Below are 20,034 nucleotides of genomic sequence, written 5' to 3'. Positions count from 1 at the left end.
CATTTTCTTCCAAGTTCAGATAAACCATTTTTTAATTACAAACAATTGCTTCTATGGAAAAATGGAGTTTGAAGTATCTTGAATAGACAATAAACTGAATAAAATCACTGGGCACATGTGCTGAGATAAAAAAAAAAAAAGTTAAAGTCGAGCATACAGGAAGGAAGATTTTTGGGAAATTCCTGAGCAAAACTTGCATTTCACTGTTAAGTCTCAGTCCTTACTAGGTAAAAAGTATAGTCATTTTGATTATTATAGTCCATAACCAGAAAACACATTTTCATAGGGTTTGAGAGCTAAATACGAACTTAGAAGGCACTGTGTCCTACTCTCAGAAAACTGAATTCCATGGAAGGTAAATTACTTCCTAGGATCCCATATCTTCTAACGACAGAGCCAAACACAACCCAAATTCTTGTGTAGTCCTAACGGTGCAGACTTCCCAAATTGTCAGGACACTTAAATAACACCTTCTATTTGAAAAACTGAAATGAAACCATTTCATGCAGGTCATGCAGACCTGCATTTGAATTTCCTCTCCCATACTCATGATGTGACCCTGGGGAAATAATATTTTAGTTTTTACATATAAAATTGGAATCTTGGGGTGCGTGGGTGGCTCAGTTGGTTAAGCACCTGCCTTCGGCTCAGGTCATGATCCCAGGGTCCTGGAATGGAGCCCCTTGGCCAGCTCCCTGCTCAGCTGGGAGCCTGCTTCTCCCTCTCCTGCTCCCCTGCTTGTGCTAGCTCATTCTCTCTATCTGTCAAATAAATAAATAAAATCTTAAAAAAAAATGGAATCTTGGGGCACCTGGGTGGCTCAGTCAGTTAAGTGTCCAACTCTTGATTTCAGCTCAGGTCATGATTTCAGGGTCCTGAGACTGTGCACCGTGTAGGGCTCTGTGCTCAGTGGGGAGTCTGCTTGGGATTCTCTCTGCCCCTCCCCCCCAGCTCACATGTGTGCATGCTCTCTCTCTCAAATAAATAAATAAATCTTCATAAAATTAGAATCTTGGTTTTACTATACTTTATGTTGGACTTGTGTTAAACAGTATGAAGAAAATTAAATTATCCAGTGAACTTTTTCAACCTATTAGGGATAAATTGACACATAAACTCTCAATGCATTATTAAATTCTGGAGCCATTACACAAGCAGACAAATGGTTTAGTTGTACAAAAAAGAAGGAGTGTTGAATTATACCTCTGGGATCCATGAAAAACTTCACAGGGAAGGTTATATGAACTTACTCCTGAAAGAACAGTAGGTTTTATCCATAAGGTGGTCTGGAGACTGATGTTGGCAGGAAGAGAGTGGCAGATGCAGTGATGGGGAGCATTTCAGAGACTATTCTTAGGGAAAACAAATCCTAAGAACTGCAAGAATTCTAATACTTGATGGTGACATCTGAGGAGAATGTCATTAAGAGTTGATGCTGAAAAGCCAGGAGAAGCAGAGTTTGATGTCTCCGTAGACAATATCGAGGTGACTGGATATTTTGTTTTCCTTTTACAAGCAAAAGCAAGTAACTAAAACAAATAGTGTAGTATTTGTTTTATAAACTTATAAAAAATTGTGAACAATGGATTGGATGGAATACATACTCAATTCTAAACCAGCTAGGCAATTATTGTAACAGTCTTATCTCTAAAGTTAGTGCAGTCATTTATGGGAATGTAACTGATGACTAGGTACACAGGCTTTAGCAGAGGTAGATTAGAAAGTGATGTTCACACAGAATTTGAGAAAGAGAATTACTATGTATATTCTGGTGACTGACTTTCTGATCATGCAAATTGTGATACAATTCCTTGAGATTGGGAATACTGGGAAATGGAGTATTTGGCAGGGAGAAAGTAGGGGAAAATGGAAATGTTAATTAGATAGTTGCATATGTGGATGAAATTCAGGAAAAGGAAAAAAATTGTTCAGGACAGAAAAATCACCCAGGTTTAACACATATAATGAGAAGAAAAGAGTGGCAATAGTAAGATTCCACTGGACTTTTAAAAAATATTGATAAATAATAGAACATTTTGGTAACACTAAATTCAAATATCACAGATAAAGTCTAAATTTCACTTGAGCTCTGCAAATGTGCCATAAAAAGGAGTGCACTTCCAATTTAAGTTTGCTGAATCTATAAGTAGCTCTGATATTTTTCTCTACTTTATTTTTACAAGGAAGGGCTTTATCACAGCAACAAGCCCCAAAAGTACATATTTAAAGCAGAAAATGTTAGATTTTTTTACTTGCTGTATATACACATTCAGAATCAGTTTTCTTCTGTACATGAAAATGTTGCTGGGAGTCCCTGAAATATTCTCAATAATCATAACATGTTCACTTAAAATTAAACCATTCTGAGCCATGAAAATTGCTAATTATTTTACCCAATTCTTCCAAAAAACAAACACTTTGACCCATTTGTATTTTATTCTAATGGATTGCATTATTCATATGATTGAAAGAGTGAGGAGGCAATGGAACAGCACATGGTATGGGATTTCTCCAGATTTATGGTCAGTCATTACTCAGATAGTTGATGTTTCCCTGGGTAAGAGTCAAGTAGCTGTCTCCAAATGTAACTTTTCCCCGCAGTGGAACAAGTCATGTCAATGTATCTTAGATATGCTGATCTGTACCATTTCTGTAGAACCTTTAAAACTATACAACCCAGGATGAATTTTAGTATACTCACAATAAGGACAGTAAAGCCAAATACCTGAATCAACTTCCATGATCAAACTATGTGTTTGAACGGATTTTTCAAGAAATTTAAATCACAATAATCATAATACAAGGCATATATCTATTTAAACAATCTGTTTAAACAAATTTTTAGAAGCCTTTTAAACACAATATCCTTTGTGGACATATATGTCTCATAGGAAAAGAAAAATACATAGCATATCTAAAATGGCATCCAATTAAGCAATATTCATGAGTAGTGTATATCCTTTAAAGTAATATCAAGAAAAAAATACAAGATATTTTAATGTTTTTTTTTCCTAAACATCACAATAGAATGAATAATTTTGTGATTTTAAAGTTATTTTCACATTCAGGTATAATTTTTAAATTATTTCACTATAATTCTACTTAGAACTTTGGTGTTTCAGATGTCTGGGGATTTATAAATGTCACCTACAAGCTCAATTGTGATTATGATTCAATTTCATACGGCCAATTTTTATCAGTTTTGCATATTAAAAGAATAATTTTTGACTATTTTAAATATGAAATCTTTGATTTGATATCAACCTAACAAATATACCTGATTGTACACGATGTGTTTAATTAGTTTGATGAATATTTATGGTTGGTTTAAGTTTGCTTATTGGGTATTTAAGAGGTAAACCTTTTCTTTTATTTATCTACTGTCTTTAAATGTACCTTAGTCTATGCCAACAATATAAAATGAGTTAATCAACTACCCCTGTAATGCTAGACTAAAAAGATTTTTGTCTTAAGTGTGAAATTCAGAATAACATACCTGAAAGTGTACCAAAATATTTCACTTCACTTTGCATGTGGAAACCCAAGCTAAGACAAATCAAAGATATGCATCTTTCCATTAGGAAAATGTTCCTCTCAGGAAAATATGTCATGACGATAAACCAGATATTAATCAACAAATTATATTCTATGCTCTATTAGTCATTATGTAGGTCATGTGTACATAAAAAATGTGTTTGTGCAAGGGAAATTGGATTGGCAAGAAATACTGTACTGCTTATTTCCTTAAGTTCTATTACTGATGATTGAAACCCTGAGAGAGAGAAAAGGCACTCACCGTAGGTTGCTATTCCTCTGTAGTTTCCTGTAAAATACTATGAACATCTCTACTAAGAAACAGTGGGTACAATCTACTTTTGAATTTAGATATTATAGCAGATCAGAATAGTGTTTGCTACGGACAGACTAGAGGAGTGTTTTATATCCACTCTTAATCAAAGTCTACAAATCTACATAAGTAAATTAATAGATACATAATAATGATAAGGCAAGCATTACTCATGATTCAGACACACTGGAGTAAAATTAGACCAGTAAAAGCCAGGCCTAGTTATAATGGACAAGAGCCAGGATGGCAAAGGGCCACTGGGGAAGGGGGATGATAGCAGTTCTATTCTGATAAATAACTGTCTAGATAAAAAAGAAAATCTATCTTTCTAGTCCAGTACCAACACTACCGCCCTGAATGTGTGGGCACATTGGCTCAGAGTAATTATATCTGGGCCATGAAGAAGGGCATATACTATCCCAAGGATAGTTAGTAAAAAACACATGGCCAGTACTATACCCATTTGGGTAGAAACTTGGTATAAGCATGGAGTGTTTTTTCTGCCCAGTTTGGCTGTAACAGATACTTACAATATTAGTTTTTGAACCAAAATAGAAGTTTATTGCTTTCTGACATAAATACCTTCAGGAAGAAAATGGAGGCTTTGCCTGGGAAATCCTCAGGAAGTAAGACTACTTCTACTGTGTTACTTGGTCCTGTGCTAGCCCCATTCTTAAGGTCATCTCATAGTTCAAAATGGCTGTTCCAGCTCAAGCCATATTTTCTGCATTCCAGATAGCAGGAAGAAAGAAGATAGAAATAAGAATAGACAGGAGTCTTTCACTTTTAAAGAAGATTTACAGAAGCAACTACAGGACATTTTGTTATTACAACCCATTGGCCGCACCTAAGTATCAAAAGAGGATACAAAGTGTAAACTGTTTCCAGGGTAGCCAGTGCTGCATGGTAAAGATACCTATAGTATCAACCCAGCCTAAAAATACCTATAATATAACATAAATGTTAAGCATTTGACTAAGTGCTTAAGAGAAATAAGTTTAAGAAGCAATGCCGGGGTGCCTGGGTGGCTCAGTTGGTTGAGTGCCCGACTCTTGATTTTAGCTCACGTAATGATCATGGTCATGGGATCTAGCTTCGTGTCAGGCTCAGCAGGAGTCTGCTTCAGATTCTCTCTCCCTCTGCCTCTGCCTCTGCCCCTTCCCCCTTCTAAAAAATAAGAAGCAATGCCATACATTATAAAAAGTAAAAAGATTAAAGAACTCCAAACAAATATAGTTCTACACAGTTAATGATCATTGCTACAATTCCACATCACTTATGCAGTTTATATTTCTCTACATTGACAGGAAAAAAGAAATATAACAATAACCCATGAGCCACTTGAACTTCATCACAATCATTTAATTTTTTAAATAAACTGAAATAATGCCAATTTTTTCTCTGTTCAAAATTATAATTTCATGTAAAAGATTTCCTCTCCCTCCCCATTTGAATAACTCAGAGTAAAATTATGCTTTTACAATCAAGATCTGACATATGCCATTTTAACTGGCAAAATAGAGGATTTAAAATTAACCTTATAGAACTATAAATAGAAATAGAGGGTTTGCAATTGACTGTAGGGATATAAATGAAGAATAAATCAGGCCAAAGGAACATCAGCTCCCATCAATGATCAGAGAAATTCAACCTAAAGCAATTTTTTTTGTCCTAAACTATTCAGAGAACTGCAGCTCTCTAAAGCTGTTACAGATATGCTTGCAAAATAATTCTTTCAGACCACAATAATTTGAGAACTACCCCACAAAACACACACATCTGCAACTGTCTACAGAATTCAGACTGTGAAGTCGACCAATTTAAAACATATCTCCTCTTTTTTTTTTTGCTGAGTAGGTATTTCCTTCTTGTCTCCTAAATGAGCAAAACTCTGTAATTCATAGTTTTTAAACTGTTTAATAAAGGCTTTGAGCAAGGAAGTTGCCTCAAACTGGTAGGCCACAGATTTTGAAGAGCTGACAGGTAGGTTAAGACTGCCTTCTCAGTTACTTGCCAGTGCTACATTTTGAGCATATAATTGGATAACGCTTTTCTCTTCTCCAAAAAGTCTCGGGATTTTACAGTGACATTCCCAGTGTCAGCAGTGGCTTCATCAACAGTTACGTAAAATGTGAAGGCGCCACCAGGAAGTCCTGTTTCACACTTCAGAAAAACTAATGTTAGTAGATGTGTGGGTGTGGAAAAATAAGCTGTGCATTGTAGCAACGCTTGTAATGGAATGTTTGGGGGAAAAAAAAAAGATTTCCGGAATATCATTGTCTAGGCAGTGGACAACCTAGTGATTCTGTGAAAAATGAACACTTTTGAGGAATAAGGTTTATTTTTTCATCTGTTTCAGGCACAAATTTCTTCTGTTCTTAATGTAAATTATATGCAATGGAGATTAAAAATCATTTTGTAAGTGGTTGATAACCTAATGTCAATTCCAATCTTTCTGTTCCTCATAGGCAGAGCTTTTTGAAAGCTAAAAATACCATCAATAAATAGAACACTACACCAGGATTCTTTAAATAATAATTCTAAGAGTCAAAGTAAATGGCCTAAAGTACACTAGAAATGAAATGTTAAATTTAACCTTTAGTGCACACTAGACGAATGAAGAAAGCAGAACTTAAGATGTATTTTTGATTAAAAAAATAAGTATGGTAGTACTATTTTTGTTTCTGCATGGGCCCTATTAAGAGTAAACACAATAATGATATTTGATGTAAGACTATCAAATGAGACACAATCTTAATTAACTTACAAGTGCATGTTTTTGGCATACGATTTTTCCAGTTTGCAGAAAAATCTCTTCCTAAACTTTTGGATGGACAATTACTTTATGGTACTTCCCCCACACTTCAAAAAAGCATTTTCCATAAAATATTTCAGTTGTAGTTCAGCAGGGGGGCTTCTACTCAAAATAGCATCTTACTGAATACTGGCTTTCATTTTCAAAGCAACTTCAAGTTTTAACCATAAATACAAATTATTACTTAGATTTATGATTTTGTTTGCTTGTTTGTTTTGTGTTTTGAGAACAGTGTGCTATAGGGAAAGCCACACAGGCAAATCCGAACTTTTAAGGATAGGGATGCCTCCTTGTGGTTAAGACCAAGGAGACCCGTAAACTACTGAGTAACTGAGAAATTGAGATTGAAAGTTGCCTTGCAGGATTAAGACTTTCTAAATCACCTTGGAAAAAGAATCTATCCATAACTTGCTTCTTGAAACTTCTTGACAGGATACCAGGCAGGAAAGAAATTCATCCTTAAGACATATTTGAGATACACTAATGTGGCTCCAAAAAACAATGCACAACATCTAGTTTCAGCTGTAATATGTAAAGAGCTTTAAAGACATCATTCAATCCCCTATAGATAGAATGTAAAAGTTGAACAAACTAAAAATCGGTAATTTCTGGGACCCATCAGAGAACTGAATTCCCAGGACAAACACTCCCTGAGATCCGGTGAAACAAGTGAACCTGGAGTGATAGTCAAGATCGAGCACAAGCCAATGGAGCCCTCAACTGACAGGGACAATTACAATGTGGATTTGATGGATTGTTAAAGGCTAAGTATGGACTTAGGTGAAAGTGGGAAACTTCTTGGGGGCTGCAGTCTTTAGGTGATTCCATACTTTCATGGGATTTATATTCGAGAATCCCATTAGCTTTCCTTGTGAAGAAGTAAGAAAGAAAGATCCCCACAGGTCTCTAGGAGAGGGAGAAGAGTAATTCTTGTTAATCATACCACTACACCACAAGCATTCTTCCTAACAAAGGCCTACTATTCTGGGGAAGACTTTTTTTTTTTTTTTCCCTGGGGAAGACTTATCAGAATCTTGTTCCAGAGCCTTGATAAAAGAGCATTCCTCCCAGGTAGCCCCCTCCAGACTTTCTGTCTCACATAGGAGGGGAAACAACAATAAGAGATATCATGAAGTTCAGAGGCCAGAGACACAGGCCCACTAAAGGACTGAGATAAATTGAAAGTTTATAGAAACTTCCTCCTCAACATATTAATACCATATCAATAGGACCCAAATATAACAACTGTGGATTACAGCTGAAAAAACTAAAAGACACAGACTCTCTCTAAGGAGGAGAACTAAGGAAGCCCAAAGTCAAGAAGACTGACAAAAACAAGAACCATCAAGAAACTTAAAGCTTCTCGCATTTAAACTGTGGCAAACAGAAAACAAAGCCCAATTCCTACTCCGATGAACATAAATCTTCACACCAGAGAACTATTTTACCTCAGTCCTATTATTGGATGCAACATGTTTGGTTCCTAACAAAAATCATAAGGCATGCCAAAGGCTAGGGGGAAAACAATAGTTTGAAGAAACAAAGCAAGCATAAGGACCAGACTATGACATAACACAGATGTTGGAATTACCAGACAACTTAGAAATAAATACGATTAATAAGCTAATGGCTTTAATGGATAAAGCAGATAATAAGAAAAAAATAAAGGGTTAATGTAAGTTGAAAGGTGGAAATTTTAAGAAAGAATAAAAGGGAAATTTACAAATAAAAATACTGTAATAAAAATGAAGAATATCTTGATGATCTCATTAGTATATTGGATTTAGGAAAAAAATCAGTGAGCTTGAAAGATACATCAACAAAAACTTTCCAGATTTAAATAAAAAAATAGAAGAGATTATCTAAGAATTAAGAGAGAATTTAAAAAGCTGTACCATACACATAATTGAAACAAAACAAAGAATGAAGTATGAGAAATATTTGAAGCAATATGGCTGTGAAATTTCCAATATGAAGGAAATATAAGAAGATCCAGGAAGCTCATAGAACCCTAAGGAGTATAAATAACAACAACCACTCCCAACCACAAAAAACCCTTATACTTAGGCATATCATAATGAGGCTATAAAAAATCAAAGGTATATTGTATTCAAACTCCAAAAAAGCAAAGGAAAAAAAGACAATTTTTTTGAAAAAGCAAAAGACATCTGAACAAAAAAGAATCAGCTCAAGTATTTCCTAAGAAACAATGCAAACAAGAAGACAATGGTGTGAAATATTTAGTGTTGAAAGAAAAGGAAAGGAAAAACCTAAAATTCTATGCCAGTGAAATTATTCTTCAAAAGTTAAGAGTAATAAATATTTTTACACTAAATACAAAACAAAACAAAATCTGAGGGAATTTATCAACAGCAGACAGGAGCTACAAGAAATACTGAAAGATTTTTTTCAGGCAAAGGAAAAATGATATAGATCATAAGTATGGATCTACATGAAAGAAGGAAAAGCAATGAAGAAAGAATAGATGAAAGTTAAATTAAGTATTTCCTTTTCCTATTTTTAATTGATTTAGAAGATAATTGAAAGTAAGAATTGTAACAGTGCATTACATGATTATAACATATACTTAAGTAAAAAGAGTGAAAGTATTTATCATAAAGGAAAGGAGAGAGGGCTTTGGACTACTCTAATACAAGGTACCTATTACATGTGAAGGTGAGTAGTGTCATTTTAAAGCAGATATAGGCTATTTAAAAACCTCCAGGGAGGGGAGCCTGTGTGGCTCAGTCGTTAAGCGTCTGCCTTCTGCTCAGGTCATGATTCCAGGGTCCTGGGATGGAACCCTGCATCGGGCACCCTGCTCCACGGGAAGCCTGCTTCTCCCTCTCCTGCTCCTCCTGCTTGTGTTCTCTCTCTTGAGTGTCTCTCTTTCAAATAAATGAATAAAATCTTAAAAACAAAAAAAAAAAATTAAAAACCTCGGGGCGCCTGGGTGGCTCAGTCGTTGAGTGTCTGCCTTCGGCTCAGGTCATGATCTCAGGGTCCTGGGATCGAGCCCCCCATCGGGCTCTCTGCTCAGCGGGAAGCCTGCATCTCCCTCTCCCACTCTCCCTGCTTGTGTTCCCTCTCTCACTGTGTCTCTTGATGTTAAAAAATAAATAAAATCTTAAAAAAAAAAATTAAAAACCTCCAGGGAAATTGCAATTTAAAAAAAAAGGAGAGAAGTATAATTGATATCCTGGGGAACAAAATAAAATGGAATCACATAAAATACACACTTTAAAAACAGAACACAGAAAAAGGGCCTCTGTCAATGAACAGAATATAATTATAAACCTGGTTGTTATTGATCCTGGTTGTTATAGTATATCAATAATCACTTTAAATGTGATTGGTTTAAATATATTAATAATCACTTTAAATATGACTGTTTTTTTTTAAGATTTTATTTATTTATTCATGAGAGACAGAGAGAGAGAGAGAGGCAGAGGGAGAAGCAGGCTCCCAAGGAGCAGGGAGCCCGATGCGGGACTCGATCCCAGGACGCTGGAATCATGACCTGAGCCGAAGGCAGACGCTTAACCATCTGAGCCACCCAGGCGCCCGAAAATATGACTGGTTTAAATATACCTATTAAAAGACAACAATTGTCAGGGTGAATAAAGAGAAAAAAAAAAAAGACCCAGATTGGTTAAAAGTAAAGAGATAGAGATAGAGAAATATATAAAATGCTAACACTAATCAAAAGAAACTTAGAGCACCTATTCAGACAAATCTGACTCCGAATCAAAGAAAATTATCAGGAATAAAGATATACATTACATAGTGATAAAGAAGTCAACCCTCCAAAAAGACATAATAATCCTAAATGTGTATGCACCTAACAATACAGCATCAAAATGCATGAGGAAAAACTTATAGAAGTGAAAGGACGACAGAGTACCTATTTTAACATTGCAGAGTTTAACATTTCTCATCAATAATGAATAATCTGAGGTGGAAAAATCATGAAGGCTACCTTTGACCTGAACAACATTATTATCAGATTGATCTAATTGATATCACCCAAAGACAGCACAATATACATTTCTTAGGCTCACATGGAATATTCATCACATAGAACACATTAGGTCTGGGGCACCTGGGTGGCTCAGTCAGTTGAGCGTCTGCCTTCAGCTCAGGTCATGATCTCAGGGTCCTGGGATGGAGCCCCATGTCGGGCTCCCTGCTCAGCAGGAAGCCTGCTTCTCCTTCTGCCTGCCACTCCCCCTGCTGTGCTTTCTGTCTCTGTCTCTGTCTCTCTCTCAAATAAATAAATAAAATCTTAAAAAAAAAAAAAAAAAGGACAATTGGGTCATAAAACACACTTTAATAAATTTAGAAGAATAGAAATCATATGAAGTCTGTTCTCAAACAAAATGGAATTAAAGAAATCAAAACAGAAAGATAGGTGGCAGATCTCAAAAATTAAGGAAATTAAACAATACTTCTTTTTTAAAGATTTTATTTATTTGACAGAGAGAGACACAGCGAGAGAGGGAACACAAGCAGGGGGAGTGGGAGAGGGAGAAGCAGGCTTCCTGCCGAGCAGGGAGCCCGATGCGGGGCTCAATCCCAGGACCCTGAGATCATGACCTGAGCTGAAGGCAGATGCTTAACGACTGAGCCACCCAGGTTCCCCAATTAAACAATACTTCTAAATAACACAGAATACAAAGAAATGTCTGAAGAAATTTAAAATATTTGAACTAAATTATAATTAAAATACAACTTACCAATATTTGCAGATTGCAGTGAAAGCTGTGTTTAAAGGAAAATTTGTAGCAGTGAAAATACATTAGGGAAGAAAAGGATCTAAAATTAACAATCTAAGGCTTTCATTTTGGGAAACTACTGGCCTTAAACAAGATAAGAAAATAAATAACAAAAATTATCAGGAATTATAGAAATGAAGAACAGTAAACAGAGGAAAACCAATAAAAAAAATCCGATCCTTTAACAAGATCAATAAAATTGATTAAACTCTAGCCATATTAACCAAGGAAAAAAATGAAAATACACATCACTAATATCAGAAATTAGATAAATTAGATGGAATCGTCACTATTATTGAATAGAGATAGTAGGATAATAAAATATGTTATAAACAAGTCTATGACTACCAATCTGGTATTTTATATAACATGGACCTATTTGTTGAAAGATGCAAACGCAAAAACACACAAGGAAAAACAGATAAGCTAATTAGCTCTGTATCTATTAAAGAAATTGAAACAACAATTAATGATCTTCCAAAACTTAAATCAACAGGTCCAGATGGTTGCACCAGTGAATTCTACTGAACATTCAGGAAAGTAGTGATACCAATTCTCTATAATTATCTTTCAATAACAGAAGCAGGATGAATTCTTCCTAATTAGCTATATAATGCCAGAATTACCCTAATACCAAAACCAGATAAACAGTATCTCTCATAAACCAGATGCAAAAAATCTTAACAAAATATTAGCTAATCTAACCCAACAATGTATAAAATGCACATCACATCTAGCAGGATTTAATAAATAAATGGGGAAGAAGACACAAATGTCCTATGCAAAAGAATTCCAAATAATGTATGTAAGTACTCTGCCCTCAAGAAAATGGACTAACGTCACTAACCAACAGGAAAATGCAAATCAAAACCACAATGAAGATGTCACCTCACACCTGTCACTATGGCTATTACCAAAAAGATATAACAAGCATTGGTGAAGATGTGGAGAAAAGGGAGCCCTTGTACACCATTAGTGGAATGTACATTGGTACAGCCACTATGGAAAACACTATGGCTCTTCCTCAAACAAAAATAAACAACCATATAATCCAGCAATTCCACTTCCAGGTATTTATCCAAATTAAATAAAAACACTAATCCAAAGAGACAATGCACTCTTATATTTACAGTAGCATTATACACAATAGACAAACTATGGAAACACTAAGTAGGTATCAGTAGATGAATAAAGAAGATATGGTATGTGTGTATGTGTATATATGTATATAAATATGAATTTATTATATAAAATATTTGCATATAAATATATACTTACATATGTATATACACATACACACAATGGATACGCATACACAGTATATGTATATACACATACACACACATACACACTATATATATATATACACACACACATACACACAATTGGATATGTATATACATATACACAATGTGTACATATACACATATACATATACATATATGTATATACACATACAAACAGCAGAATATCACTCAGCCATAAAAAAGAATGAAATACTGACATTTGCAACAATGTCAGTGAGCCATAGAAAGATGGATGAAATAGGTGAAGGGCATTAAGAGGTATAATCTTCCAGTTATAAGATAAATAAGACATGGAATGGAATGTACAGCATAAGGAATATAGTCAAATAATGTAATAGGTTTTATGGTAACAGATGCTAACTAGACTTACTGTGGTGGCCATTTTGTAATGTGTATAAATATTGAATCACCATGTTGTACCCCTGAAACTAATACAATATTGTAAGTCAATTACTCTTCAATAAAAAGTTAAGTAAAAATGCTCCCAGAACTTGCTCATAACCATTAGGAAAGATGGGACAGACCACTCAGCGTAAAAGGGGTTTGAAACAAAAATTCAGTTCATTGTAGCAAAATAAAAGCATATTTGTTGCAAAAAAAGAGAGAGAGAGAAGAAAGTGCATTATAATTTCCTCCTATCCCATAAGTGTGGACTATTCATAGTGACTTTCATCCAAAGAGTACAGTGTGCAAAGGGGTAGGGTTACTTTACAGTGTAGAGAACTGACAAACACCATCTCAATCCAGGTGATCAAAAAGACAACAGTGATAAGTCATATTGATAGTTTGGACCCTTGATGTGATGTGATGAAAAAAGCAATGTAACTGTGTGGTACCACAAGTGAATTAGTCTAGTTTAATCATGAGAAAAACACTAGGCAAATCCTGAGAGACATTCTAGAAAATACCTAATTACACTCAGAAGCATCAAGGTCATCCCAAACAAACTCCTAGAGAATGCCACAACCAATAGGAGCCTAACAAGATATCAGTACCAAATGTAATGTATTGCGCTAGATTTGATCTCAGAAAAGAAAAATAACATTAGAGAAAAATGAGAAAATCTTAATGTTAACTCTAGTTAATAATAGTGTATCAAGGGGTGCCTGGGTGGCTCAGGCAGTTAAGGGTCTGCCTTCTGCTCAGGTCATGATCCCAAGGTCCTGGGATGGAGCCCCACATCGGGCTCCCTGCACAGCGGGGAGCCTGCTGCTCCCCCTGCTTGTACTCTCTCTCTGTGTGTCAAATAGATAAATAAATAAATCTTAAAAAAATAATAGTGTATCAATGTTGGTTCATTAATTGTAACAAATATAACATACCAATGTGAGATGCTACTAATGGGAATATGGATGTGGAATATATGGAAGTTCTCTGTTCTAGACTGAATATAATTCTGTAAAGCAAAACTGTCCTGAAATATTTAAAACTTATTTTTTTAAGATTTTATTTATTTATTTGAGAGAGAGAATGAGATAGAGAGAGCATGAGAGTGGGGAGGGTCAGAGGGAGAAGCAGACTCCCTGCCGAGCAGGGAGCCCAATGCGGGACTCGATCCAGGGACTCCAGGATCATGACCTGAGCTGAAGGCAGTCGCTTAACCAACTGAGCCACCCAGGCACCCTAAAACTTATTTTTTTTAAATGGCAGATTCTGGAGCAAAAATATAATTAAGTCCAATGCAATGTAGCTTATTTCCTCCTTCATCCCAGGGACTTTTGCAGAATTCCTGTGGGATAGATATTTTGGGACAGATTAAATAGGATTCTAATAGAATTATAGACTTTAGGGGAAAAAAAAAATGATATACTTTTTCTCCCACCTACTGATTCAGCCAGATGACTGATAATGCAGAATGGAAAAGCAGTTATTACAAAATCAACAGCAGGAGTACAGGACATATCAGTATATGACCAAAGATGTTTAATAAGGTCACCTCCAATCAAAGATGAAATGATGGGTGTTAACGTGTTGAGAAAGACTATGATCTCTAACAAACTGAAGCACGCATTAGGAATCCACTATGTAGTGTTTGAGGGTCAACTTAGATTTACTCTGTTGTTACTGCTATTACGATGCTATTATACCATTGGCTGATAGGGCCTGAAAAAATCAGATGCAGACAGAAGATTAATGTTAATAGACAAAATACAGTACAGCAAAACCAACAGAACAATATAAGCAATATATTTCAAAGGCAAATCACTTCTTCTTTTTTTTTTTTTTATTAAAGGCTATTTCTTTTTTTTTTTTTTTTTTTTTTTTTAAAAATTTTTTTTTTTTTTTTTTCAGAGAGAGAAAAACGGAAAAGGGGAAAAAAAACGGGGGGGGGAAGGGGTCCCGCATCGGGCTCCCTGCTCTGCGGGGAGCCTGATGCGGGACTCGATCCCAGGACCCCGGGATCATGACCTGAGCTGAAGGCAGTCGCTTAACCAACTGAGCCACCCAGGCGCCCGAGGCTATTTCAATTACCACAAATAAAATGTCATAAACCTGGAGGAATTCAAAGAAAAAATAATCCATGCTCAACTTAGTGTCAGTGGTATCCCTTTTTAGGGTCTCTTATGCATTGCAGAGAGAAATCAGGAGCTCTATTTCCCCAAATGTAGTTCTGAGGCCGGATAAACCATTATGAGATACTTGTCCCAGAGTTATAAGGTGGAAGGGGAAATGACCTCTGAGGCAGGTGGAAGCAGATCTTGCACAAAAGCCTTTTTTGTTTTCTTGTTTTAAGATTTTATTTATTTATTTGAGAGAGAGAATGAGAGACAGAGAGCATGAGAGGGAAGAGGGTCAGAGGGAGAAGCAGACCCCCCGCTGAGCAGGGAGCCCGATGAGGGATTCGATCCCGGGACTCCAGGATCATGACCTGAGCCGAAGGCAGTCGCTTAACCAACTGAGCCACCCAGGCGCCCTGAGAAAGGATGTTTAAGAGGTCTTGTCAAAAATGCTGAGATCTACCACCACTTCAGAGAAAGGTCAGGAAAATGGCCTGCTTGAACAGCTAACAATATCCTGATGAGATTGGTGACATTTACTGCGGCTTCCATGTGAGTGCCTGTGAATCAACTATTTTGCGGAACTTCTTCCTGGCCTTCCTCACCTAACCCTCCAACAATGGGTGGATTAAAATGGCCTGGATTAAGTCATTCCTCTCAGAAATCCTAGAGTGGTTGTTGTTTTCCTAAGTGAAACATGACTTTTCAACTAAATGGGTAATAACAAATATACATTTAAAGGATATAAAGTTATATAATCACTCTTCAAGGATTTGAGAGAAATGTATTCTATGGAATACCAACTGATTTGTGGCCTTTTACTATCTTAGAATCAGAATGATAAATGATATGTTTAATATTTCTAGGCCCCCATTTTTGCAACTCTCAAGTGACACTAGACACTGGCCAAAAACGTTTCTAGTTGTCACTCTGCAAGTCCAGAATATTAAGATTAACTAGATTAGGGAGTAGATGATGAAGACTAATTTTCCAGTTAGAAATACTGTTGGTGCAGGGAATTACCAGAATGGATAATTTGTTTTGACATAATAAATCACCTCTGTCTTCTAATTTAACTTTTTCTTTAGTGAAATATAATTATAAAATATAATGGATAGAATCTTTCTAACCATCTCAAATCCTTTGTACTTTTCATGTATATGATGAATTCCAGTGATTCCATACCTTTCATACATTGGCAGTAAACATTTCAGCTGACCTTTCAAGGTAAGAAATAATTAATCAAAATTCTATCTTAATTTTATACCTTGATGCTGCTAAACCTTAGAAAGCATAACACTCTATTGTATTTGGTCACATTGAAAATATAAGGTCCTATCTAAGTGCTTCTTACGTCTGCTGTAACAAATGACTGCAAATTTGGGGATGTAAAATACACATTCATTTTCTAACAGGTCTATAAATCAGATGTTTGAATTAGATCTTACAAGGCTGAAATCCAAGTGTCAGCAGGCTGTACTACCTCTGGAAGCTCGAGGGGAGAACCTGTTTCTTTGCCTCTTCTAGCTTCTAGAGCCAGCAGGGTAGTATTACACTTCAGCGGTCACATTGCCTTTTTTCTGTTCTCTGTTGTCAAATCTTCTTCTGTTTCCCTCCAGTAAGTTCACTTTTACATTTAGGACCCACTAGGATAATCCAAGATAATCTTCCTATTGCAAGATCTTTAACAATCACATCTGAAAAGTTAGTTTTGTCATGTAACATTCACAGGTTCCAATGATTTGGACTGGGGTATTTTCAAGAGCCATTATTCGTCGTAATACAGCACTCTTAAACTTATAATCACATACTGCTTAGTACTTCTCTTTCTACAGCTAAACTTTCACTCTTCCTAGAGCAAACAATAAAAAAGTACAGCCAAAAAAAAAAAAAAAAAGCCAGTAAGTAGATAGAATGACAAACTTAAAAACTAAAAGTGTTCAATTAACTCAAATAATAGCAGAAAAGAAAGAAAAAAGGAAATACAGGACAGAGAGAATAATTAGAAAATATGTAGGAGGGCGCCTGGGTGGCTCAGATGGTCAAGCGTCTGCCTTCGGCTCAGGTCATGATCTCAGGGTCCTGGGATCGAGTCCCGCATCGGGCTCGCTGCTCCTTGGGAGCCTGCTTCTCCCTCTGCCTTTCTCTCTCGCTCTATCTCTCATGAATTAAAAAAAAAAAAAAATATATGTAGGAAAAATAGATATATTTGAAGCATAATAATTAAATTATACGTAAGTGGACTATACATTCCAATTAAAAAGGAAGACAGAAATTGTCAGAATAATTTAAAAAAAACTAATTTACAACTACTTGCTTCCAAGTTATCCATTTTAAAAATGAAGACATGAAAATTTTAAAAATAAAAGACAAAATATAGCATGCAAAATCTAAACTCAAAAACTGAGGTTGATTCATTAGCATCAGACAGACTAGACTTCAGGACAAGTAGTATTACCAGAGGTAAAGAGGGTCACTTCTTAAAGATAAAATGGTCAACGGAATATTCCTAAATATGTACTCAATAACAGAGTTGCAAAGTAAATGGAAACAAAATTGATAGCACTAAAGTTAAAAAAGGATAAACCTACAATCACAATGGAGTATTTAACATCCATTTCTTAGGAATTGATAAGGCAAAAATATAAAAATATAATGATGAAGAATATGAAAGTATAATGAAAATAGAATGGTAAAATTTGAACATGATCAACTAAATTGATTTAATTATTATTTATTTATAGAACACTACACAGCTAAAATAAATGGCAGGTCGTAAAACAAACTAAACAAATTATTTAAAGTATCGAAATCATACAGAATATCCACTATGATCCCAACCAAATTGAATTAGAAATCATAAAATACCCAGTTATGTCTCCAAATGTTTGGAAATTAAGCAATATACTCCTAAATAGCCTATTGGTTAAGTACTAAATCACAAGAGAAAACAAAAAAATATTTCCAACTAAATGAGAATTGAAGTACAATACATCAAAACTATCAGGGAGTGTCTGGGTGGTATAGTCAATTAAGCATCCGGCTCTTGGTTTTGGCTTGGTTCATGATCTTGTGGTCCTGGCATAGAGCCCTGCATTGGGCTCTGCACTCAGTGGGGAGTCTGCTTAAGATTCTTTCTCTCCCTCCCCCCCCACTCACATGCTCTCTCTTTCTCTCTCTCTCAAATAAATAAATCTTTAAAAAAAAATCAAGGAATGAGACTAAATCTATATATACAGAGGGAATTATGTAGCTTTAAATGTTAGTATTATAAAGGAGGAAAAATTTAAAATCTATGAGCTAAGTTTTCAACTTAAAAAGCCAGAAGAGCAAATTAAAGAAGCTAGAAGACTATATTTTTTAAAAAAAAATATTTATTTATTTGAGAGAGAGTGAGAGAGCACAAGCAGGGGGGAGTGGCAGGCAGAGGGAGAGGGAGAAGCAGGCTCCTGCTGAGCAGAGCCCTATGTGGGGCTTGATCCCAGGGCCCTGGGATCATGACCTGAGCCGAAGGCAGATGCTTAACCAATGAGCCACTCAGGTGCCCTGCTAGAAGACTATATCAAGGAAGATGTAAGTACAAATTAAAGTTCAATTATTTAGAAGAGAGAAAATGAAATAGCAAAAATAAATGAAGTAGAAAACAAAATATCAGTGACAGAAGTTACTTCTTTAAGATGATAAATAGAAATGATAGGACTATAGCAAGACTGATCAAGAAAAAATAATTTTGATATCAGAAATAAAAGATCATTACCACATATTCTATAAACATTAAATGTATAATAATAAATATTATGAATAAGTTTATGGCAATAATTAGGAAATCAGAAGAAATGGACAATTCATGGAAAAGCACAACTTTCCAAAACTATTAGAAGAGGAAATAGAAACTTTAAATATGCCTCTATCTTTTTTGTCATGAACTCATAATTAAAAATATTCATGTAAGAAAGCTCAGTCAGCTTTACCAGTAAATTGTTTCAAATATTTAAACAAATTTATTGATTAGAACAAAATACTCCCTAACTCATTTAATCATTTTGTCAAACCTTCCAAAGATGTTACTAAAAAGAAAATTATAGATCAATATCCTCCATGGATTTAGATGCAAACGCAAAAATTTTCAAGCAATATTAGGAAATTATACATAAAATTATGTAATACATAAAAATACAAAAAAATAATACATAAAAAATTAATACAACTTGACTACACATAATAAATCCAGGAATGAAAAGTTGGTTTAACATTTGAAAAAAATTGATCTAAATCACCATATTTAAAAAAACAGCAAACAAACAAACAAAAAAGCACGCATCATCCACATAAACGAAGAAAAAGCACTTGCCAAAATTAAATATGTAGGATAAAACCTCTCAGCAAATCAGAAGTGGAAGAGGACTTCCTCATCATTAATAGTGAAATATTGAATGCTTTTCCCCTAAAAAAGTCTCTACTGTCACCTCAGAATGCTCCTTGCAGACCTTGCCTGTACAAAAATACAATAAAAAGGAAGATGATTCATAAAGATTAAAAAGAAGAAATGCAACTCTGTTTATGTGCAAATGACATGACAGTTCACCTTGTAAGGAATAAACAGTAATAATAACAAAGAACCTAGAAGTAGGGGAACACAGCTGATAGGAAGATGTAAGGTCAACAAGAAGTATCTTAAATGTAAAAGCTAAAACTAAAAATCATCTAGAATAAAAGCTAGTGCAATATGTTCAAAAGCATGGGTCAGTAAAAATTTCTTAGATCAAAAATCGAACTTTTTTAAAAGAAAAAA

This window comes from Neomonachus schauinslandi, chromosome 2 (assembly GCF_002201575.2).
Source record: "Neomonachus schauinslandi chromosome 2, ASM220157v2, whole genome shotgun sequence".
NCBI classification, from domain to species: Eukaryota; Metazoa; Chordata; class Mammalia; order Carnivora; family Phocidae; genus Neomonachus; species Neomonachus schauinslandi.
Note: the sequence above shows the minus strand (reverse complement) of the source record.